The sequence below is a fragment of the Gymnodraco acuticeps genome, unplaced genomic scaffold (assembly GCF_902827175.1).
Source record: "Gymnodraco acuticeps unplaced genomic scaffold, fGymAcu1.1, whole genome shotgun sequence".
Taxonomy (NCBI): Eukaryota; Metazoa; Chordata; class Actinopteri; order Perciformes; family Bathydraconidae; genus Gymnodraco; species Gymnodraco acuticeps.
Window position 1 is genome coordinate 49287 of NW_022992154.1, and position 26040 is coordinate 75326.

Here is a 26040-nt window from a genome sequence, read left to right on the forward strand (position 1 = left end):
TCCCATTTAGACCAATCACAGCGTCACACTCAGCCGCCTATTCTGGATTTGTTTATTGTGCATTCTGTAGACTCCCATTTCTGTTTGAATTACAAAATGGACATAAAAAATTGGCTTAAAAGGTCTAAGGATTTATTCAAACGAAATAGCGATGAAAGAACTGCAGCCGATGGTACTGCTGGCGACCCTGCACCTGCCGTTGCAGCAGCACGCCTTAATGTCACAAGCTTGACCTCGGCAAACCCCGGGACTGAGTTAGCGATGATCTTGGGGTTAATAAACCCAACCAGGTGAAACTGGATCGTTTTCCAGGGAGATTGTTTTCAGGAAAGAAGCGCACTTTTGCCGCTGCATGGTACAACAACAGACCGGCTTGAATATTCGTTAAAAGCAGACGCAGCCTTTTGTTTCCCCTGTAGACAGTTTAAAGTAAATACGTCTTCATCTGATGTGGCTTTTACTGTCAAAGATTTTTGCGACTGGAAACACGCATTACAGACTGATAAAGGACTGCTAAGACATGCCGCATCAAAAGAACACATTTCATGTGAGAGTTTGTGGAGAGAGAGACAGATACGAGAGGAAACAAATAAGTAAATTAGAACTTTGGTGTAGATCAGCTGGCACGGAGCCATTATTACGTGTCAGCTGTCGTTGATATTATAGCTTTTTTAGCTGTCAACCAACTCCCTCTCAGAGGTGACCACGATTCACTCCACAGCATGTCCAAGTGCAGTGCATAGGAGAATAAACCATGCCCAAGGCGGGCTAAACAGTTCATCGTCTCCGTCTCTACTATTTCTCTCCGAGTGCAGCGATGAGGAAGCTGCCATCCGTAACCAGTGTGCCTTGCTCGTGATTTACCAGTGTCTGTGCTGCCACGCACACAATGTTTCAAAGTGGTTTCTATGTTTCCCTTTATTTGTGTATGTTTGCGATAAGTGTGCGTCTTTACGCAATGCTGTTGGCCTTGCTGTTTGATATATATTGTGCCGCAGGCCCGCAGCACGTGACGGTTTTGTGTGCCCTCCCATGAAAATCATATGCCCTCCCTTTAGATTTGTTCTGGCGCCGGGTCTGGCTGGATGCAACAAGGTAAATGCTGTCTTCTGTTTTCCATGCTTGCTATTCAAACAGCCGGGGACAGCTACGTCGTGCCCGTGGACTGTGAAGGGGGTAAATCAGTGCTGGAATTGGGCCGGTACTCACCGGTACGCAGTACCGGCACTTCTGGTTCTGACCCATGGAGTACCGGCACTTCTTGCTCAGTACCGGCATGCTGGCGGTACTCCGGTACTCATGCACCGTGCCATTACTCAACACTCTCCCGCCGTTCTTATTATACATCCATATATATATATATATACAGCCGCCCGGTACTCAGTAGATGCGTCATGAGGTGCCGAACGGACATTCTCATCGCTCTAACCGCTGGAGTTTCACAGCGGCTGTCAGCTGTTTACTCCTGTCATTCAAACAGAACGTGCTGGAGAGGGGGCGGGGCTTATCTTCTCCATGTAAATACTGTGGTGGAAACGACTATGTCAAAATTAACCTATTTGACCGTGATTTAATAGTAATACACGTTTCAAAATAATAATAATAATAATAATAATGCCGAAGTAACAACATACTGAAAACTGTTAGTAAAACCATGTTTTAATGCTTTACAATTTACATACCTAGATGCACGTGTGTTGTGTTTATGCAGTGCAACTCCCACCCAGTGGGTGGCTATGTAGAGTGATATAACAGAGCAGGCACGCCCCCGAGAGAAGGAAAGCAAGTCACGTCACAAATTAGCATTTCTAAAATGTTAGCGTGGATTAATAAAAGTGCAAAAAGACAGCGGTTGTCGCCGGAAGAAACTTCAAATACAGAGAATGCTGTGCCTGTGTTGGAAATTGTGTCTGATGGGGAGCTTTCTTTGGTTGATCCTCCTGCTCCAAGTTCTAGTGCATTAGCATTAGCACTAGCTCCGCCGCCTCCTCCAGAGCCTCTAACGTTAGCTGCTGCTGGCGCAACTGCCACCACCAACACCGGGCAAAGCGATGCACCTGACTGCTGGACAACGGACCAGGTGCAATATTTTTGCAAGACCAATGCATGGCTCCTTCTTAAAGATAAGAAGCTAGGATGTCGGATATGCAGAGATGTCAAATCTTTGGGAATACACACTGGACAAGGACTGAAACTGTCAACGGAATGGGGTGAGTGTGCAGTGTCTCATTTCGGTGTTGACAAGGACAAACAACAAGCTAGCCTGAGAAAAAAAATCAAAGAACATAAAGAATCACAAGCCCATGTAAAAGCTGCTGACATCCTTACATCTGCTTCACGTGAAACTATTCAACATCAAGTGCAGTCGATGCATACATCTGAATTAGACACCACTATCAGAGTTTTTCGAACGGCATATCAAATTGGCAAACATAGCCGGCCATTCACAGACATGCCTCATGTTCCAATTAACCCAGCTTCCCCAAATGTCTTTCTTTTTGGTGTCTATATACGCCGGGATCCGGAGTCATGGATGATCCTGCGCTCCTCTGTCCTGGATCGCGAGCCCTGGATCTTGAGTCGTGGCTGTGGTCCTGGATCATAGGTCCTGGATGGATATCCTCGTGGATTCATCTTCCTATTATACACACATGCATTTCCAAACATTTGGACTACCTATGTTGCAAATGTATTATCTTTTCAATTTACACACGGCATCTATTGCACGTCTGTCCGTCCTGGGAGAAGGATCCCTCCTCTGTTGCTCTCCCTGAGGTTTCTCCCTGGGTTTTCTCCGGAAGTTTTTCCTTGTACGATGTGAGGGTCTAAGGACAGAGGGTGTCGTATTGTCATACTGATATTTTGTACAAACTGTAAAGTCCACTGAGACAAATGTAACATTTGTGATATTGGGCTATATAAATAAACATTGATTGATTGATTGATGCCAATTGATTTGAATGTACAGAAACTGAATGGGCTGAACGTGGGCAGGGTTTTGCACTCCAATAAAACCTGTGGCGAAATCATCGACCACATAGCTCATGAGCTGAAGAAAAAAATGGCAAAAGACATTACAGAAAACCAAAGAAAACTCTGTGTTTTGGTCGATGAATCTACCACTATTAGTGGTAAAACGGTGCTTGTTGTGTGTCTACGCTCAGCATTAGCTAATGCTGAGCCCGAAACGTTTTTTTGGGAGCTGATCGAGTTGGATGGAACAACGGCTGATGACATCACAAAGGCGTTAATGGAGTGTCTTGGAAGAGATTTTAACGAGGACATTTTAGGTCAGTGTTTCGTTTCTTTTGCATGTGATGGGGCTTCAGTCATGCTAGGGAAGAGAACAGGCGTTGCTACCCAGTTGTGTAGTAAATTCCCAAGCCTGTTTGTGTGGCACTGCTCCAATCATCGTCTAGAGCTGGCAGTTGGGGATGTGGTCAAGGAGGTCTCAGGGCTCAATCATTTCCAGATCTTTTTTGACAAACTCTATTCCTTGTTCCATGCCTCCCCCAAAAATCAGAGGCAGTTAGCGCAGTGTGCGCAAGCAGTCGGACAGCGTCTCCTGGTGATAGGGCGTGTTTTGTCCATCCGCTGGGTGGCTTCAAGTGAAAGGAGCGTCAGAGCAGTCTGGGAAAACTACCGAGTGCTTCATGATCACTTCACAAATGCTGCAAACGACACGAGCAGGGATTCCAGAGACAGAGCAAAGTACAAGGGCCTGGATGATGTGCTCACATCTGCAACGTTTGTCAGCAATCTGGGACTGATGTACGATGCGCTCACAGAGCTCAGCGACCTCTCTCGGCAACTCCAAAAAAGAGAGATGACACTGCCTACAGCAGATAGGCTCTTAACTCGAGAAATACGAGTTTTTGAATCCATGGTCCCCATGCCTGGCCCACACATGACTACAGTTCATACAGCTCTAGCTGAGAAGTCCTTCAAGGGTGTTGCCCTGCGTGAGAATGGCAGGCTTGTACAGATTCATGCAGGTCAGTTTTTCCGCAGTATGGTAGAGAATCTGAGACACAGAATGACTTCCACAACCTCCTCTCATGTCAGCACAAGAGAAATCCCATTACATGGCCGGGAAGCCCGGGACAATCAGCTAATCCAGGACATGAAAGTTATCCATCCTGGAAGTTGGCCTGAAGAGGAGTTAGACGTACAGTATGGGGACGTAGAGGTGCTACGTTTGTGCGAAGTGCTGAAAGTGGACAGAAGAGAGACTGTTCAGGGCTTTCGCGAATACAAGGAAACCAGGGCATCCCGTACACCTGCTGCCATGGAGCCTCTACTGAAAGCAGTCCGAACCATCGCTGTCTCCACTAGTGAGTGTGAGCGGGCATTCAGCTGCATGAACGATATCCTTACTGCAAAAAGGAATGCTCTCTCTGTCAGCCGACTGTCCAGCCTGGTTTTCATTAAATGTAATGGACCATCACTAGGACAGTTCAATCCGGAACAGTATGTGAGGTCCTGGCTGGCAAAGGGAAGGAGAAGTGCTGATGAAAGAGCCTGTCCAGCTCCAGCCCCTGATACTGATGTCCCCAAGGCCTTCTGGAGCCTTTTCTAACAATGTGAAGTATATTGCAAAGCAGCTCACCCAGTGAGAAGACTTTTGGCATAATGTGCCGATTTGTACAGATCCTGGAGATAGAAGGACTTCAGACCAACCAGGGAGTTATCTGATCAGCTTGGTGTTCAATGTAACTCTTTACCATGGCTCAGACTTTGTTACTTGCAGTTACAGTTTCTCATTTTAGATTGTGCAAATTTTGCATTTGTTTTTACATGTTCTTTGTTCATGCTCTTTATCATTTTTCTGAGTTGGAAAGTTAGATTGCATCATAGTTTACTTTATACATATTTGTATTCTTCAGTGGTGAAGTATATTGCAAAGCAGCTCAGCCATGTGAGAAGACTTTTGGCACTTTTTCGTTTTTCGTTTTCTGAGTTGGAAAGTTAGATTGCATTCAAAATGTACAGAAATACTTAATTTTGTTAAAGCTTTTTATAAAAAATGCTTCTGACCAGAGCTTTGTTTCCTTGTCATTAATGTTGAACACCACCAGAGGGGCTCTCACCTGAAAGGTCTCTGCTTCATGTGTCTTCAGCAGAAGATCTAGACTTTGATTGCTATATTTTCAGTTAATATTGACCTTACTGAGCTTTAGCCATATCCGCTGCCTATCATAAAAAATGTTAAGTACAGTGAACCTTTCTAAAATATACAGTAGTAAAGAGACAAACCCACCAGCATTATAGTAGCCAAATTCTTGTTTGTGGGCTGTATATATAAAATGTACTTGAAAAAGTTGCTGATTTTAGAGTACTGGCACCTTTTTCATTCCAATTCAAGCACTGGGGTAAATGACATGAAACATTTGTCCGAAAGAATTAAAAAGCATGAGCGCACGAAGGCACACATGACATGTACCATTAAGCTAGCCATGTTAGGCAAAGCTAACATAGTCGCGCAGCTAGATCAAGGGTACAAGATCTCAGTTATGAAGCACAACGAAGAAGTAGACAAGAACATGCACGTCTTGTCGAAGATTATTGATTGTGTGAAATGTTGTGGGGGCTTTGAACTGGCTTTGCGTGGCCATGATGAGACTGACACGTCCGACAACCCCGGCGTTTTTCGGGGTTTAGTTAACCTGCTGGCCTCGTTAGATAGCGTCTTGGAGGAGCACCTTAAAACGGCTACCGTTTTCAAAGGCACCTCAAAGACGGTGCAAAATGAACTGTTGGACTGCATATTAGCAGTTAGTAAAAATTACATTATGGAGGAGGTAAAAAATGCCAGTTATTTAGCTATTCAGGCGGATGAGACCACTGATATTTCCACCCACTGCCAGTTAGTCCTTGTGCTACGCTACATCGATCCCCATAACAACGTCCAGGAGCGTTTTTTTTAGTTCATCCCTCTTCAAAATGCGAATGCTGACACAGTTGCCACCGCGCTGATGGAGAGGCTGGGCACTATACTCCCCGATGGACAACAGGGCAAACTAATCGCCCAAGCCTATGACGGTGCAGCGATGATGAGGGGAGCTAAAGGTGGAGTTCAGCGGAAAGTGAAGGATGTTTACAGTAGTGCGCACTACATCCACTGCTATGCGCATCAGCTGAACCTCATTATGCAGCAGGCAACATCCCACATCCCCAAAATAAGTGCATTTTTGTTCAGACCTTGGTGGATTTGCTGCATTTTTCTCCAGGTCTTTTAAGAGAACTGCGATCCTGGATCAAGTGGTGGCACACAGACTTCCTGGCACTTCCACAACACGATGGAACTTTCACAGACATGCTGTTAACACTGTGTATGTATGAGCAGAAGGAGCACATCCTGAAGTGTTTCAAGACAATCAGAGACTCAGGTGACTTTGATCCCATAACAGTGAGAGAAGCTGGGGGCTTTGTGAGAATGATGGAAGATGACGTTTTTGGCTTTTTCCTGACATTGTTCCACAAGATAATGCCACATGTAGATATGCTGTTTAGCCAACTGCAGAAGAGGAACATCGACTCTGTCTACATCAAAGGACTCATCAAGAGGTTCACCAGCAGCATACAGACAATCAGGTAAATCATTATTTACAATGGCTGAGATGTGCTTATTATAGGAAATCTATGAAACCTAAATGTGATTTAGCTGAACACAATAGACCAACTCATACATACTTGTTTAAATACCTTAAACAGGCTAACTGGAAATGTATATATGATATAACGTTTATAAGGTGTATCTCTGACTACTATTTCAAATAGTCAAACCTAATTTGTCAATTCTTCCCACAATGAGTAATTGTACATGGTTACTTGTGGTTTGGATCAGGGACTCCATTCCTCCTGATGGATTTGTACAACAGCCGCCCACAACAAAACGGAGGGGACTTGGACATGAAGAGCAACAGCGGTTGGCTAGAGAGGTAAGCAGTAATAGGAACGTGGTGGTATCCTTTAATAATATAGGTAATTTCATATCACAATAATGATACATTTCACAATAAAGCCCATTTTCTGTAAATTCAATAAATAGGTAGGCTAGTTAAAATATCCACATAAAAGGCCTATTGCTTATTACATTCTGAATTGTATACACTTAACAAGGCCTAAACTGCAAAAAGTGTCCCACAGTCTCTACATTTCAAAGGGGATCAAGACAGATCAGAAAAGGTTTAGGCCTCCAGAAGCAACCACAGGGGACAGAAAGGGCCCAACAATAAATGAATGAAGTGTAAACAGTCATTAAATGTATATATTGTAGTGACTTCATTTTAAACAGTAATATTGTTCTGTTGACGCTCAGATAGATGTCCTGTTATTCTGATAGGTTCCATTCACAAGAAAGCTCTTTGTTTGTTACACATCGTATAGGGAACACTAATGACATAATGACTGATAGATGTGAAAAGGTGATTCTGTTATTTATTATGTCTTGATTTTTTCATTGTGCATTATTTCATAGGTATGTGATACCATACTGAGTCACGCAAAGGAGAGATTCTCCTTCACCAAACACCTGATCAGCGCCACCCTCCTGCAAGGAGACCTGTTCGAGCAACACAGCCAAACATTCCCTGAAGCAGCGCTGAAAACAACTGTGGAGGCCTACCCTCTACTGGGCAAGGCAAAGCTCAAGACGGAACTGTCCCTCGTCTATGACACTGACCAGTTCAGGGCTTGCAGTGGTGCTGTTAATCTGCTCCAGTTCTTTGTTGACAACAATCTGCAGGAGACATTCACAGAGACTGTCAGTCTTCTCAAGGTTCTTGTAACCACACCCATGGCTACGGCTGAGGCAGAGAGGTGCTTTTCCACTCTGAAAAGGATCAAGACTTTCTTGAGGAACAGCATGACACAGGATCGCCTGAATGCTCTGGCTCTGCTGTCAATTGAGAAATAACTAATTAGCAGCATTCCTGACTTCAACACCAGAGTCATTGAGAGGTTTGCCACTCAGAAGGAGAGAAGGGCAAAATTCCTCTACAAATAAAGACACACACACACACATACACACACGGCCGACCCTTAAAAAATAAAATGCGTTTTATTAGAGAGACAATTAAACGGCCGCAGAATGTTGTTTATTTTATTTTACCTTTTATTTAACCAGGATAGGTCTCATAGAGATTAAAACTCTCTTTTTCAAGAGAGTCCTGTGTTGTGAAGTTACTTTTGGATACCAAAGATGTTTTCAATGTTGTTCAACCACAAAGTCCAGGAACATGAGGACAGTTTGGAAACCTGTTGCGTTCGACTCATTTCCCCCAGAGGAACAGTTGTTTATTGTTTCCTTTTGTTTTTGTTATTCAAAGCAGTAAAAAAGGTGCTATAGGCCAATAAGCTGGATATCACTTTATGTATGTAGAGAGGAGGTTTCCCATGGTTGTGTTAGAAGTTTATTAATAAGTGGGCATTTATCACAGAAGTGATTGTTCTGTCTCCACGTTTGTTGCATTGTCTGTGATGTATTTTCCAACGGTTATAGCTCCTCCTGTCCCAGCAACACTACACGGTTTGCAGCTCCACCACATATTTGGTTTATCTTCGGCGTCGCTTTAAATCTGCTTCCCATCGGACTAAAACCTCCACGAAATCTGAAGACAGATACTTGAAGTTATTTAAACCTTTTGCAAACTTCTTTATGTTCTTTCTTGCTCTAGTCTTGCCAGTTACATTGTACATAACAAATGTATTATCATTATGCTAACTGGTTGTTCGTGCTAGATGATGTAGCTTTTTCATTTCTGAGTTATTGCTATATGTAAATAAGCCTGTTTGTAAATAATCCTCAGAGAAACAAAAACAAGTCTTATACAAATGTAAAGCTCTACGTTTTGTGCTGTGGTTCTTTTTTTTAAATTGCATTAATTCACAACCACTTAAATATTTATAATTCATGCTACTGAAAATATGCTATTAATGACCAGAAACACATTATCTACATAACACATGCAGTTCACTGTAAAGCCACTTGGTGGAGGTGTTGGTTCTTAAAACATGAACAGTTTTAAGAAAGAAAAAAACAAAGACCAGTTCTGAGAATACAAATTCCTGGTAAAGTGTAGATGTTCAGGTTGATAAATAATATTTTCCACACTGCAGATTATGGAGGTATTGATCAGTCTTCTCATATTTTTAAGCCTCAATGTGTCTTCTTCCCCCCCCCCCAACATCACCAGAAGTCATTTAAGGGGTCATTTCTGAAGAAAAAAAATGCGGGGGATTCCCCCCGGAACCCCACCAGAAAAATAGGCCACCAGCCGCCACTGGTCCCGTCCCGTGGTGTGCAGTTGGGACGCGCCGAGGCTCCTTCATCATAAACGGACGCAAAGAGCTTTCAACTGATTGCAATGTATTCCCATCGGCGGCTGTATTTGACGCTCATGGAAGCACCGCATCCATTTATGTCGGTGGCTGTTAAAGGCAATGTGAGCGTCCATTCCCATTGGATAACAGAGAATTGTACACCCGGAAGTAAGTTTGTCCCAAAGCTTGCCGCTGTATTTACTCCCTCCATCTGACAGGAGGGAGCCTCATTAGCTGCGAGTGTCACTCTATTATACATCCATGGGGCCCTTCTCACTTCTCTTATTTTTCATTTCCTCGCTCCTCAGTCTCACCGGAAGTTGATTTGTCTGCGCCATCTTGAGTAGCGTCCCAATGGCCTTATTTTTGCCGGAGGAGCGAGGAGCGATAATGGAGGAGCTATAACCGAGGAACCACCAGACCATCCTTCGATGAAATCCTCAGACACTCGCCCCGCCCCCTTACTGTGTATCGCTCACTGATTGGACGATGCAGTGCATGCACTGATCTGATGCTTCTTGACATGAGAGCAGTTTCCCAGCGGAGTGAAGAAAATACATGAACCTCACGGGAGTCACTCCTCAGTTTATACCGTGTTTTGTTCCAATTAATGTTTCATTTAGTTACAAATATGTGATATATCTGAACAACAAAGTGGTCAAAAATCATTTTATTCATTTTTTGGAAACATTTTCATGATCGCTTTTTTGTTTTACATTTTCATTTATTGTCATTTCCATTCAGTCATTAAGTGCTATTAAAATGTTAATTAGCTACATATCCAAACAAACACACAAAGTGTGCAATCCAATTAATGTTAATCTAACTGGGTTTTGATAGATAATATATCTCTTTTTCTTCTCTCAATTATTTTATTTATTTTGTGCACTCTAATCAATATTAATCAAACTATTGTTCGTTTATACATTTTAAGAATGGCGTTTATCTTTTTTGAGTATGAGTTCTTATTTTATTTTTTATTTATTTGGGTCTACAACAGATGATACAAATGTTTGTGTCAGTAAATGTGTACTAACAGAGGCGGGGGTGTGTGTGGAAATAACGAGAACAGAGCTGCTGTCAGACGATCAGCTGTGCGGCGTCATCAAACGAACGTCGCTTCACGTGACGCTCCGGAGGAAAGGACATCCCATTGCTCTTAAAACTCATTTCCCTGCTTCTCGTGGTTTCCTTGCATCTCTCCTTGCTTCCCTGGTGGGAGGGACTAGTCGCAGGGAAACGACGCAAATGAGGGACGCAAGGAATCCATTTAACCGAAGTGAGAAGGGCCCATGGTGTCACTCCACGGAGTTCACTCCGTTACGGAGGGGGAGTGTGTAGGGTGTAGGGCGTGGTTTGGGATTGGGCCATACTGTGACAGACAGAGAGGGCGGGACACGGAGGAACGTGAGACAGCAGTGGTTGTGGAACGGACGCCTGTGCGGTGAGCAAAGTCACTCTTATTTACCTCCCGCGGAGCCCTGCACAACTCTCACTGGGAGCTCACAGCATAACGGTAAATTAGACGCTCCTGTCGAATAAATGCTTTATTAAGCTCTGTCCTATCTGCCACTTTCCGCTTTCTTTACAAAAAGTCGCTATTTGTCTTTAGTTTATTGCTCAGTGATAACTAGTATTGTATTTGAAAGGAAAGTGTATTATCCGGGTTAGGCAACCCTTCAGAACACACAGCGCATGATTTTGACAATCCAGCGTCTTAATTAGCACGCGATATTATTTCACAAAAAACAACAACATGCAAATAGCTAAAGCTTGTGCTGAAGTCATTCATTGATAACCAGGTTGCACTTTACTTGAGCATTTCAAATATTTTGCTACTTTGTACTTCTACTCCACTACAGTTCAGAGGTAAATGGGGTACTTTTACTACATTTATTTAATACCTTTAGTTACTTTTCAGATTTGGATGAATGATGTGAAATATAATCAAGTGTTAAATCAGACTTTAGTTCCACCTGGAGTAAATTCACAAGCTACCCTGCAGTATACAAAGTCATTCAAACTAGCTGCACCTTTACCAGCTTTGATAACACTTTAATGATCAAATCATTATAAAACATATCCTGAAATGGACCAATCTGCACAATGACTACTTTTACTTTTGGTACTTTAACTATATTCTGATCCTAATACTTTTCTACTTTTACTTGAGTAACATTTTGAATGCAGGAATTGTACTTGTAGGCGAGTATTCCTACACTCTGGTACTTCTACTTCAAGTTCAAGATCTGAGTACTTCTTCCACCGCTGAAAGTTTCAATACACCAAACAAACCAATTTTTGTTGAGATTAATTTGAGTAGTATTCATCTTAAAAGTGAATGGATTCATTATCCATAATTTAGTAGATTTAAATTTGAATGTCAAATATTTGTAAAAAAGCATGCAAATAGTTACATCTCGTGCTAAAGTGATACATGTATGAGTAGATGAACATAACAATTCCAAACATGCACCTGCACTTAGTTAGAAAGTAAATGTCATGTTAAATAATAGCTGTCCTCATTGACCATTAGAGACACACATAGACCCTTTTTTGTACCTCACATTCGACAGTTTAAAGTGTATAAGTGCTTAAAACAGGATGGTTATAAACGAGGACTATTCCCAGGCTCTATTTTGTGTCATTCCAATTGATGTTTAAGTGAAAAACATGCCGGTTAGTGTTTCTCTTCATCTACAGTATGTAATTATGGGTTCAGGTAATCATAATCAACAGCAATGTTTGGATTGGCATTTTAATTTTTTTTATTTGGTGCCACATTTAAGCATTGTTGAATTCATTTAAATTGTAAAATATCCCTCCAAAATGCCCCTTTAGGACACACAAGGACACAGTTTCCCATGTGAGACCCACATGTGGTCAATCTATTGATCCATTCAGGGTGAGCGCACTCACAGGTTCTGGCAAGTGGGGTAAAATATGTGGGCTCGTGTTTCTACAATGCTCAGATAATGTCAGCTTTTGGAAACTAACCGTTTTAATTCTTCTCATTTTACTTTAAATGTTGCCAAATTCGGTGTAGTCCACACACGCTTGCCTACCTCAAACTTCCTGTGAAAACCACACAGACCAGAGATCTTTGTCTATATGTGCCATAACTCACAACAGGGCAGTTTCTCTGCTGCAAAACATTCGACAAGAAATACTTTCACATATTGATCTCTAACAAAAAAGCAAATATCTAAACCTTGGACTTGGGTTTAGCCTGCTATCTCATTATGTAATGTATGTTCTCTGTATTTTCCTTCTTAGATCCATCATGAATTTCATCCTGGAAACCCTCCAAGTCCTCCTGTTGTCCATCTGGTACAATCTGGAGTCCTTCGGTTACCTGTTTGTGCCCAGGAAGAGGAAGAACATAGAAGGAGAGGTGGTCCTGATCTCTGGGGCGGGCAGTGGGATCGGTCGCCTCATGGCTCAGGAGTTTGCGGCTCTCAACACTGTGCTAGTGTTGTGGGATATTAACCAGGAGGGGATGAAGGAAACGGCAAGACTGGCTAAAGAGAGCGGAGCCAGCAGAGTGCACTACTATGTGTGTGACTGCAGCAACAAGAACGAGGTTTACAGAGTGGCAGACCAGGTAAGGTTCCTGAAAACCATTTTACACACACACACACACACACCACACACACACACACACACACACACACACACACACACACACACACACACACACACACACACACACACACACACACACACACACACACACACACACACACACACACACACACACACAAGAAGTCGGGGTCGGAACTGGGAATAAGTCACACCCTGTTCCAGTAGCAGTCATCTTGGGTTTTAGGGATACTGACATTGATATTATGGATACTGAAATCTATAGGGTTTGGTGATATTTCAAATATGATATCACTGTTTTTTTTGGCTAAATGGCGATACACAATATCATTTCAAATTAAAAAAAGAATCCCTATGAATGCTCCTTCAGGTTTTTTCAACTCATGCTAAACTAAATACACCAATATGCAAAAGTAAGAACTGGCTGAGCTGGTTTGAAAATAAACAGCCGCAGATTATCTCGACATGGAAATGAACATAACTAGCTTGAAACCCAACAGGTGTCTGGTCTGAGGGGATCCATTTTCACACAGCTACGCTCACTAGAAGCTTAAGGGATACTGATTTTAAAAAGGAAATATTCTGTCATTTTCAGATTCTTTGCAGATCATTTAAATCCACGCAAATCTATAGAACACACAAAGGAAAGGGGGAACCCCACGAGCAGAATGGGGCCTCTTTTAAGTAGACGACAAGTTGTTGTGTTAAAAAGGGAGGACATACTAGGTAACTAAATATTCTAATGAATATAGGCTTAACCTGTCCTCTTCAAATAACTTAACATGAATACAAAGAATAGTAAATAGTGACATAACCTTTCTTTGCTAATCTTTCAATCTGTCATGACAACATAAATATTAAACAGAGCTCTTTCACTTGCATCAGAAGGCGGTTTGTGGAGTTGTAGCATTTGTTTATCGGAAACCACACACACACACACACACACACACACACACACACACACACACACACACACACACACACACACACACACACACACACACACACACACACACACACACACACACACACTTGGGGGGGCAGCTGCACACTTTCAAAAACAATGCAAATATCAAAACATGCAAATGAAAAAACATCTTCACCAACTTAATGAAACATGCACAGCGTTTACTAAAAGCGCTGCATACACAAAGCGCCATTGTTTGTCCTTGCCTTGTTGAGGAAACAGAGATCAGTCCATAGTCCCAGGTTTTGTGACATTTGCCAGAGTTTTTTCTTTTTTAATCGCTCCCAGAAGTGAATAGGATTTGAAGCTACGCAAGACTCATAAGAAACCCCTGACTCATAAAGAAAAACCAAAAGAGGATATCCAAACAGACAAGGTGAAATAATGAACGTATACCACACTGTGCAGGTCAGCAGTTTGTGGTAGTAAGCTACCTGCGGTCAAATATATGTAAGTCCTTAACTTGCATAGTTTGTGCAAACAAATCAACCTATAGAAAAACCTAGTATTCATATTTGCAAGCTAATAGTTTCAATAGAAATGTTGATATTTTCTTTAGGGTTAAATGAACATTATGGAAATCTAAACTACCTCTAAGCATCGCTGTAAGTGTCCCACATTGTCCCTCACAAACCTACTCTTTGCCCAACATGTGACTTGGCCACTGGTCACCCTCTCTGGGAACCCGGGGCATTTCCCTGACTGCTTATCCAGCCTTGGATGTGAAGAAATACAGCAGTCTATATATTAAATGAAAGGATATATAAAAGGAAATCTTTCAGGGGTGGGTGAAAGAACCAAGGATCGTGTCTTCTTCTGTTCTCCAGGGATTCACACATCACAGAATTGGTTCTTTGGCATCATCAAAGAGAGAGAGGGTGAGTCAGCGAGACGTCACCTTGCAGCTGGAGAGACACGTTTCACAACTAGCTTTGCAGCTGCGAAATACAGTTTCTGCCCTATAGTTGTCAAAAAAGGTATTGTAAGCACACGTATGTATGTATTGTTTGTGTGTGACGTCCATGCTGGTAGCTTTTGTAAAACCTGGCTAGATAAGTAGACAGGGGAATATTCCCTTATTACATGCTAACCACTGCAGTGGGTTTAAATGTGGGAATGTGTCTGGGAGTAATCCTGTAGCTCAACTGCAATGTTGACGCCTCTCTCTTATTTAATGATTTCGTAATGATTTCCAAGCAGCTGTTTGAAGTGACTCTGTAGTCTGGCATTCTCACCATTATTTATTATTAAACCTTTATTCAACCAGGTGGTCCTGTCCAACATGGCAGCAAGTAGGTTACAACGTGAACAGAAAACAGATAACACAAAAGAGTATCAATTATCATTGCACCTATCCGAGCTTTGAAAACAGGCAGTGGAACCAATTTGCTTATTTCCAAATATTTTTGAAGACTGTTCCATGTAAGTGGAGCTGCGCACATAAAAGCTTTCGTACCTAAGTCAGTCCTTGCTCTTGGCACATGTAACAAAACCACATCATGTGATCTCAGGCAATAGCTACCTGCAACTCTCTGTGTGATCAGAGAGCAAATGTAAGATAGGAGTTTACCCAACATGGCTTTATAAATGAACATGTACCAATGACTGAGCCTCCGTGAAGTAAGTGAAGGCCAACCTGCCTTGGCATACAGGGTACAGTGATGAGTAAGTGCTTTACAATTTGTAACAAATCTCAGTGCACTGTGATACGCAGCATCTAACTTGATCAGGTAATGGGCAGGTGCATTCATATAAAGCAGATCACCATAGTCCAGCACAGGTAAAAAGGTCACAGAGCCTTTTCCTGGCCTCAAGTGAGAAACAGGACTTGTTTATGAAAAATAAACCTAACTTCAACCTCAGTTTTTTAAGCAGGTTATCAACCTGAAGTTTAAAAGAGAGGAAATCGTCAAGCCAGATACCAAGGTATTTATAACAGGAAACCACTTCAAGTACTTTTCCTTGCGCAGTAACAATATCCAAAGTGGTCTCTGGTGTTATAACCCGGCTCGTGGGCTGTAACATAAAGCAGGGAGGCGAGACGAGAGGTAAGAATATACGTTTATTTGTTAAACATGTCAACTAAATAAACACCAGCATCAGGTCCCGAAACTGGCGCCGAGAAAGTGCCCAGATGAGTGAGACCGACGTAACCGGCTGGGCTCCTCCTATATCCTGTTTGATCAGGTGTGCCTCATCAGACAGTTGCAGCTGGAACCTGCAATCACACAAAACACACACACAACCAGACGGCACCCCACGTGGTCGTCACACTGGTGTCTTTTTAGCTTTTGAAAATAGCATTACCTTAGTTTTATCAACATTTAAAAGAAGCTTTAGTTCAGAGAGCTGCATCTGGATAATATTAAAAACAGCCTGCAATTTAACAACAGCCTCCTTAATAGGGATGGGTATCTTAACGTTTTTAACGGTACTACTACTTTTATCGATACCGCTTATCGGTCCGGTCTTTTAACGGTACTTTTATCGGTTCTTTTGGAGAAAAAAATTAACTAAACAAATTGTGAACAAAAATAACATTGCTTTTTATTTAAATTAAATACATAATATTTCACATCAAAAGAAACAACAACGTTTTAACAAATCGTATTAAATAATCTGATGACATAACTGTAAACAGAATAGCTGAAACTTTAACAAACTAAATAACTCAGTTACCTTTCATCATTAACCCATGTTTGTACAATGTAGTTAACTCCGTGTGTTGCTGCTAGCATACATAACACCTGACGTGGAAACGTTACTCGTGGACGAGGCTACAGAGCTGCTAGAAAGACAGTCGAACCCGGTGCATTCCTCCGTCTGAATGTGGAGCACTTTTGCTAAATGTTTAGACAAATTGCTCGTGTTACCGCCCTTACATGCTAAACACTTATAGCACTGTTGGTAAAGAGCATCGAGACGGGTAAAGTTTAACCACACCTCGGAGCGCGTTCTCTCCGCCATCTCCTCCGTGTGTGTGTGTGTGTGTGTGTTGCTGCATGTACAGTAGCAGCTGCGTGTGTGTAAACTGCCCCGCCCCCTCACAAGCAGGCGGGGGAGAGAGATCGAAAATACTAATCATAGACGCATTTTGCAGTCTTTTTGCATGTTAGAAACGGAGTTGGCGACACTAAAACTGCAATATAATGTTTGTGTAGCAATAATACACGTGACATATATTTTGTACATGTCTCCACCAGTAGGCCTACCGATAAAAAGACCGCTAACGTCGGAGCTTAACGGCACGGTCTTTAATAATTTAGCCCCGCGGCCCGTTTAATACCGGGGCTCGGTACCTATCCCTACTCCTTAATGGAGGGACCTGCACAATACATCACGGTATCGTCCGCATACAAATTTAAAGTTGCTCCATCCACATTTTGACCTAAGCTGTTGATGTAGATGGAGAATAATAGTGGACCTAAAACAGAACTGAGGAACACCATTAGCAATGTTTAACCACTCAGAAGACAGCCCATCAAATTGAACACATTGGGACCTTTCAGAGAGTAGTTCACAAACCACCCCACTCTGCATGGTTGGATATACCAATGCAGGCCAGCCTCTGCTTCAGGATATGACGGTTGACGGTATCGAACGCCTTGGAAAGATCAATAAACAGAGCTGCACAACTCTGCTTATTGTCTAAGATACCCGCAATATCATTCACAACTTTCATTGTCGCAGTGATGGTGCTATGTTGCTTTCTGAAGCCTGACTGATGTTTACATAACTCCTTTACCTGTTCACTCACCAGGCTTTCAAGAACCTGAACCAGAACTGACAATTTAGAGGTGGGCCTATACTTATTTAATAAAGTAGCCTCCCCACCTTTTAGTAAAGGCAGGACATAAGCTGAGTTTCATACTTTTGGAATTGTCTTCGTGCTGAGGGAGAGGTTAAAAAGAGTAGTGAGAGGTGGAGCAATAAAATCTGCAGCTATCTTTAAAAAGAAAGGTTCTACGTTGTCTGAACCTGCCGGTTTCTTAGGATCTAACTTGGTTAAAGCTTCACGAACAACATCAACAGTAAAAGGAGAAAAACTTAAGGGCTTTTCCAAACCACATTGTTCAGAGTCACAGACTGTGGTGTTCACAGAAACAGAGTTCAAAACAGAATCAAACAGAGAGCCACATATCGATTTAATGGCTTTCCAACATGTTCTAGGATTGTTCAGGTTTTTAGTGGTAACTAACAGATACTACTTAGACTTAGCTATTTTGATTTTACCCTTTTGGACCTTTGTGTCCCTAATTGTGGCAACTACACAGTGGTCACTCACATCATTAGCAAATACTCCCACAGCTGAGTATTTATGGGGAACATTAGTTAAAATTAGATAAATTAAGGAGAATTTACTAGGGCACTTTATATTAGGACGAGTAGGACTGTCTACAATCTGAGTAACATTTAATTAAATAGACAGAGACTCCTTGACTGCTGAGGGAGGTCTGTAACAACCCACCACCATGACCTGTTGGCCCTTTGCCACTTCAATATTCAAGGCTAAAACTTATTTTTCACATAAATGGCAACGCCACCACCTTTCCTAGGTCGGTCGGTACGATATACATTGTAACCATTTAAGGAGATGTCAGAGGCCAAAATAGATTTTTTTTAGCCACGTCTCTGATAAAACAATGACATCAGTGTCAGTCAAGTTTGCCAGGATGCGGACAAAATCTAGTTTAGATTTAGATAAAAGACTGCGCACATTCAAATGGATGAAACCCAACCCAGACCTAGATTTAAAATCAGCAGGAGTAGCGATCTGACTACCACTACTGGGAGGTCCAGGGTTTGGTTGCACATTTCCTGATAGCAATAATAACAAGAACACCAGGCATCTTTTCCTCTTAATCGACACACATAAATTGTCACCTACTTTAAAATCACCAGCAAATCTGCGAAAGTGTGGTTAGAGCTCAAGAAGCAGTCCTGAAGAACCATCATGGAAGACAAGCTAAAAAGACAAACAGTGTTACGATGTGTGTAGGAAGCAGGACCCAAATGCAGATTCAAGTGACAAAAATAACTCCTTTATTTCAAGGCTAAACAATTTAACAAAGACTGAACAGAACACTCACTGCAGACCAAGTCATTACACAAGACGGACCGACAAAGACAGACAGAAAAACCAGAACTTAAATACACACAAGACTAATCATACAAACAAGACACAGGTGAGGAGGGAGGAGAAAACACAGGGACACCAGGTGAACACAATCGGGTAAATTAGACACACCAGGGAAACTAACGACAGGGAACCACAGACAGATCTAAACCAGACAAAAAACAACGCAGACAGAAAACCAAAGACAGATCTAGACAAGACAAAACACAACACAGACAGATCGTGACACATAGTTTGCCGAACTGATGGGCTGAGACAAGGCGACTGGAAATCGTTCGCGAAACACACCCGATCCTTTGCAGGGGATGCCCACTGCGGGCGGCAGAACAGACCGGAATCCAATCGACTTCTCAGGATGACGAGAGAACTTCTCACTGTCCAAGACAGCCAACAGGCACAGCAGAATCACGATAGGGGCCATTTTCCCACGCCAGCATAGCAGCGCAGGGCAGATGGAAGCAGGCCTCAGCTACAGCAGCACAGCAGGGCAGATGGAAGCAGGTCTCAGCTACAGCAGCAAAGCAGGGCAGATGGAAGCAGGCCTCAGCTAGCAGCACAGCAGGGCAGATGGAAGCAGGCCTCAGCTACAGCAGAAAAGCTGGGCAGATGGAAGCAGGCCTCAGCTACAGCAGCAAAGCAGGGCAGATGGAAGCAGGCCTCAGCTACAGCAGCAAAGCAGGGCAGATGGAAGCAGGCCTCAGCTACAGCAGCAAAGCTGGGCAGATGGAAGCAGGTCTCAGCTACAGCAGCAAAGCTGGGCAGATGGAAGCAGGCCTCAGCTAGCAGCAAAGCAGGGCAGATAGAAGCAGGTCTCAGCTACAGCAGCAAAGCTGGGCAGATAGAAGCAGGCCTCAGCTAGCAGCAAAGCTGGGCAGATGGAAGCAGGCCTCAGCTACAGCAGCAAAGCTGGGCAGATGGAAGCAGGTCTCAGCTACAGCAGCAAAGCAGGGCAGATGGAAGCAGGCCTCAGCTACAGCAGCAAAGCAGGGCAGATGGAAGCAGACCTCAGCTACAGCAGCAAAGCAGGGCATATGGAAGCAGGTCTCAGCTACAGCAGCAAAGCAGGGCAGATGGAAGCAGGCCTCAGCTACAGCAGCAAAGCAGGGCAGATGGAAGCAGGCCTCAGCTACAGCAGCAAAGCTGGGCAGATGGAAGCAGACCTCAGCTACAGCAGCAAAGCAGGGCAGATGGAAGCAGGCCTCAGCTACAGCAGCAAAGCTGGGCAGATGGAAGCAGGTCTTAGCTACAGCAGCAAAGCTGGGCAGATGGATGCAAGTCTCAGCTACAGCAGCAAAGCAGGGAAGATGGAAGCAGGCCTCAGCTACAGCAGCAAAGCTGGACAGATGGAAGCAGGTCTCAGCTAGCAGCAAAGCAGGGCAGATGGAAGCAGGCCTTAGCTACAGCAGCAAAGCAGGGCAGATGGAAGCAGGTCTCAGCTACAGCAGCCAAGCTGGGCAGATGGATGCAGGTCTCAGCTACAGCAGCAAAGCAGGGCAGATGGAAGCAGGCCTCAGCTACAGCAGCAAAGCAGGGCAGATGGAAGCAGGTCACCCTTGAAAAAGAGATATTTTGATCTCATGGGGCTTTCACCTGGTTAAATAAAGGCTACAAACAAACAAGGTCTATTCATTTATCAGTTATTCCTCACGTGCTGCTTTCTCTCTGAGACCAGACCGACATTTTCTTTGTTTCCTCGTCACCGGCGCATATGCCATATGGCCCCTTCACCTCATCATTGTCCTCCACTATGCTTTCCACATCATGTTACCTAGATAAATGGCAAAAACTGAGATTAACTACTTGGTTACTATTAGCAACCCAATCCAATTAGCAACAAGGCTATGGAATATTCATTGTTGTTGTTGCTCCAAGTTAGCTAACATGTTAACCTATGGCGTCAGGCTCCTATTCCCCTGTTGTTTTCTCACGTGTGTGTGAGTGTGTGTGTGTCTTTAAAGCAGGGCAGGGATGAGTGTTGTGTAAACATTCAGTGTTTTGACTAAATGCAGGGAGTGGTGAGTCATGTAAATTATTATTTAGCGTAAATGTAAAATACATATGTCTTATATGGAAACGTTGTAAAAATAAAAAAAAGCGTGTGTCTGATTTCCGATAAACACAAACTCCACAAACCTCCTTCTGATGAAAGTGAAAGAGCTCTGTTTAATATTTATGTTGTCATGACAGATTGAAAGATTAGGAAAGAAAGGTTATGTCACTGTTTACTATTATTTGTATTCATGTTAAGTTATTTAAAGAGGACAGATTAAGCCTATTTTCAGGTTCATATCAGTATGTTGTGTCTCTACTGTGACATGTCTCCATGCTTTAATGTTCAAAAAGCTCTCTTTTCTCATACTGATTGTGCTGCAGCACCTCTTTTCACCCTCTGTCTGAAACCAGAGCCCAGTCTGCTCTGATTGGTGGCTGACCGGCTCTGTTGTGATTGGTCAACCGCAGGCAGGGGGGGGACCAGACCAGTTACATGCACATAAACCTATACAGGTGCATCTCAATACATTTCAATATTGTGGAAAAGTTAATTTACTGTTACTCATATATTATATGGATTCATTACACACAAAGTGAAATATTTCAAGCCTTTATTTGTTGTAATCTTGATGATTACAGCTAATGAAAACCCAAAAATCAGTATCTCAGAAAATTTGAATATTACATAAGACCAAGAAACCTTTCCACGATATTCTAATTTATTGAGATGCACCTGTATAACACCCTACATAGGAAAGGAAAACCCAAAGAGCATAATAGGGCTCTTTAAAGTATTGTTGTAACATATACTATTGTATCATCAACTTGGTAATGGACCTGGCAAGATGTATTTGGATGGCAATATCTACTAAGTAGCCCAGGAAATTCATATCTGGAATTTCTTCATGCATGGAACTACATTTCCCCTCTGGGATTAATACAAATGAATTATAATATTAATCCTAATCTTTGAAAGTATATTTTTACAAAATTGGATCACTGACCTTTTTCTTTGCTGCATGCAGGTGAAGCGGGAGGTGGGAGACGTCAGCATTCTGGTGAACAATGCTGGTATTGTGACGGGGAAGACGTTCATGGAGGCTCCTGATTCTCTGATTGAGAAGACGATGGAGGTCAACACCATGTCTCACTTCTGGGTCAGTCAGACACAACATACCCACACAGCTTACCTCTAGGTCCAAATGATTTATTACAGAGACTTAACCTGATTGATGATGAAGAGACAGATCAGTCAATATTGTAGAGATATGATAATTTTTTTTAATCATTTAGCATTTCTTTCCAATAATGTTCTAAATGTAGGCAGGGCAAGGAACTCCAACACAATTTACTATACAATTACATTTGATTGAATCATCAATACATTCTAGAAAGATTAAATCCAGTTAAGTGTTAAAGTTTGGTCCACTAATTTGTTTCTTCCACGACTACATATCAGATAACTGAAATTCGGTCATGTGGCTTCTATAAGCACATTTCCTCTCTTCATGAAGAACCAAAGATCTAGTTAAAAGTTCAACGTTGAAGCATTGAATTTAATTTTGATTTATCAAAAAATAATCCTCTATTGAAGTGATGTACTGTGAAAGTCAATTGTCCTCTGAGCTCTACAATCAAATCCCTGTTCAGGTCTCTATATTAAATATCATGCTTAATTTGTGTCTCTCTCTGCTCAGACCTACAAGGCTTTCCTTCCCGCCATGATTGCCAACAATCACGGCCATCTTGTCAGCATTGCTAGTTCTGCTGGACTCATATCCTGCAATGGATTGGCAGGTATGGATGTTTCTGATTTCCCCATTGTTACATTTAAATGATCCATCCTTAACATTTTCCAGTTCCAATCTTTCTTTGTCTAGTGGGCGGGGTGTTTTGGCTCGACCCTTTTCAACTCAAATGTTCTCATTTTGCAACTCAAAGGTTTATTAGAACATTTTTTCCGACAAAATGTGACGGCTCACAGTATTTGATTAGTGCGGATCAAATACGAATCAAGTGAACTTTTTAGTGCTGAAACAATCTCACTATTTGATGGGACTTCAAAGCAGTGACATTGCTTCAGGGAGTGTGAGAATAGTTGTATCTAGAACAGTGCTTCTCTGGTGGTCCGTGAGTATATTGGTAAAATGTCACATTTGAAATAAGTTTTCCTCACTCGATGCAGCAAGCTTAAGTTTCGATTGCATGATATAGCCCAGCCCAACACCTTCGTCACACATGTTGCCACTTGTTTGTACTATTTTCAGGCGATTTGTAATCTGTTCTAGAAAAACGATGTGTTTTTATTTTTATTTCAAGAAGCGTATAAAACAAACAATGGATGTCTTTTATGAACATTTATCCATGCTGGAAGTAGATTTAGATGTGTCAGATAGAGATTATTATCTAATATATGCATCCAATCAAGCATTGCATGAAGTCCGTTGATGATCAGAGGCTGTTGTTGGGGCTGCAAAACGTTTTTTTATTTTTGTTTTGTAGGCAGACATGCAGGCCAGCCCAATGGTCACCAAGGTTCATGTTTTAATAGCATTTTTACAAAAAAAGCCCACGCGAGCCTAACACGTGAAAAAATGGCTTAGACCTCAGAGAGTTAAACTTGGGCCTGCGACCATAGTTTTTCTGTATTTTGTTTTGAAAATCCACAGCGGAGGTTTGTGTCAAACTACATGCAGTGCATTTTGCATATCTCTCAGTAGCCAACGATCTGTGAGTCTGTTGGCTCGGACATAAACTCCGTAATAAATGTAGTCTACATTTCATAAGAGGTGTAAAACCTGATCATTTTAGATCGCATTTGAACGAAATGCTTATAATCTGTAGTTGTATTTTTGATTTAATGTGTGAACGAGGCGATACAGAGAAGGTTAAGCTGTCATTGCTCGGCTGTCATTTGTTATATACTGTTGGAGTGGTAAGCAGGCCTATTGTTTTTGGATATTTGTGGAGTTAGGTGGTCCGCGAGTGTTTTTTTATTGGTTAAGTGTTCCTTGGTATGAAAAACTTTGAGAAACACTGATCTAGAACTAGATAAATACTTGGGACTGGGTGAGAAAGCTTCAGATGTGGCCAGGCAGGAGCTGTGTCACTTTTGTTGCTGCGGCGAATGTCTTTGTCAATTCTCCTGCCGTAACTTCCAATAAATATTCAGTGTCTGACTTCCAGTTACCTCTCAATGAAACGTCAAACCTATTTACGTATTTTGTGCTGCATCCTGTAATTAAAGTGTAGACAGTATGATGTTTTTAAGTTAATGTTCCAGATCTGTACAAATGTTAGAGTGAACCGTCTATTCACATCTTTTCATTGACTTTATATGTAAAGCGACGAGCGAAAAATTGCATCACGTCCAGTATGAACACCCCTTAAAACTGTTTCTGTGTCTGTAGTGGTTTTAACAAGCACACTCTGTAGTTTGTTTTTCATCTGTTATCTTTTTATTATAGTTCTAGTACTAGTCACCATGAACTTTGTCTGAGTCTAAACATAGATGATTGTCCAAACTCCAGGGCTGTGTTGGAAGTAATACAATTATCATAAATGACAAAACAGTAATTAAGTTCCATTCAGGTTACTTAATCTGCTCATAGTTTAAAAAGGTTATTCACAGTGTGTCATGAAGTCAATGTGAACATATTACAACATGAATATTGTTCTGGGCCCTAGCAGTGCTTAACTCCCTCACAAAACTGTGTCTCAGGGCTTCTTAACATTTAACAACCTATTAATGTGCCATACCCACTTAACGGGAAGAAACTCAGCTAACTGACGATTTGAATTTTTTTTACCGAAACAAAACACAAGTCTCACAAGAATCGTCTAATGGCGCATTTCCACTGCAGCGCGTAGCATGGTTTAAGCGTGCCGTGCCAAACCCGGCCCGTTTTTTGTTGCGTTTCCACTAGGGGTAGTTCCGGCTAACGGGCACAGTTTTTCTGGCCCTCCAAAATCCAGGTTCTTTTCGGGCCAACAACCGGGCTGAGTATGCTAAACTAGTGAGAGAATCGCTGGCAAGGGGGCTACAACTACAACAAAATGAACATATTTCACCGTGATTTAATTGTAATACACGTTTCAAAAATGATGCCGAAGAACAACATACTAATACCGGTTAGTAAAAACCATGAATTAATGCTTTGAAAAGTCTGCAGACAGATGGCAGGCGAAGCACCTTTTAAAATGCGTGTTTTCTGAATGGAGATTGGCTAAGCTAACGCAGTATATGCTCCGACCGTCCACACTCACAACAACGGCCTATACAGACTGTTACGGCTGTTGTTTCTTCCTGCTCGGTAACCTGTCTGGGATTGTCTGCAGCTGTGTGTGTGATTATGTAAATGAGCTGTGTGGTTGCCCCAACGTCACATACTGGTGTGTGTTGCATTCCTCTTCCCCTAGTTGGGACGTAACATACATGGGGTCTCGTCCAGGATATTAACTACTTTCCTGGGGTTATAAGTGGTTTTGTACAGCTAAAAACTATTTGGTAAGGTTGTGTGCAGTTTTAACTGAGTATGGCAACTTTTGATTTGGAGTCGTTTTTGGTCTGTCCTTCTCATGAGCAGATAGTTCAGTGTCGTAGAGACGACTTATATGAGATTGCGCAACATTTCGGTCTCACAGTGGCAAAACAGTTAGGAAAAAAAGAATGAAAGGCTCTGGTGGTGGATGAGTTGGTGGAAAGGGGTTTTCTGGTGCTGCCTGTACAAACTGAGTTCGCTGCGTTCAATGTCCTGTCTAAAGCTGGGAGACAACAGAAGTCTGAGGCGGAGTCTTCAGTTGCTCAGGTAGAGGGTGGTGACGGTGAGGACGGCGGGCAGTTTAAAGCACCGTTCGCGTCGCCTCGCTATGACCCACCGTCTCCTGGCAGCTCAGATTAAACTCAAGGTCCGTCTCGCACGTCTTCAGTTAGAGGCAAAAGACGAGGAGCAAGACAGGCAGTTTCAGTTGACAATAAGAAAGCTGGAAATCGACAAGGAAGTCCGGATACGTCAGC

General features: G+C 42.4%; 1 pseudogene; it reads left to right on the forward strand.

The window, feature by feature from the left end:
• The first annotated feature begins 10685 nt into the window (after window positions 1–10685).
• Window positions 10686–26040, forward strand: part of LOC117538599 — a 27343-nt pseudogene continuing 11988 nt past the window's right edge.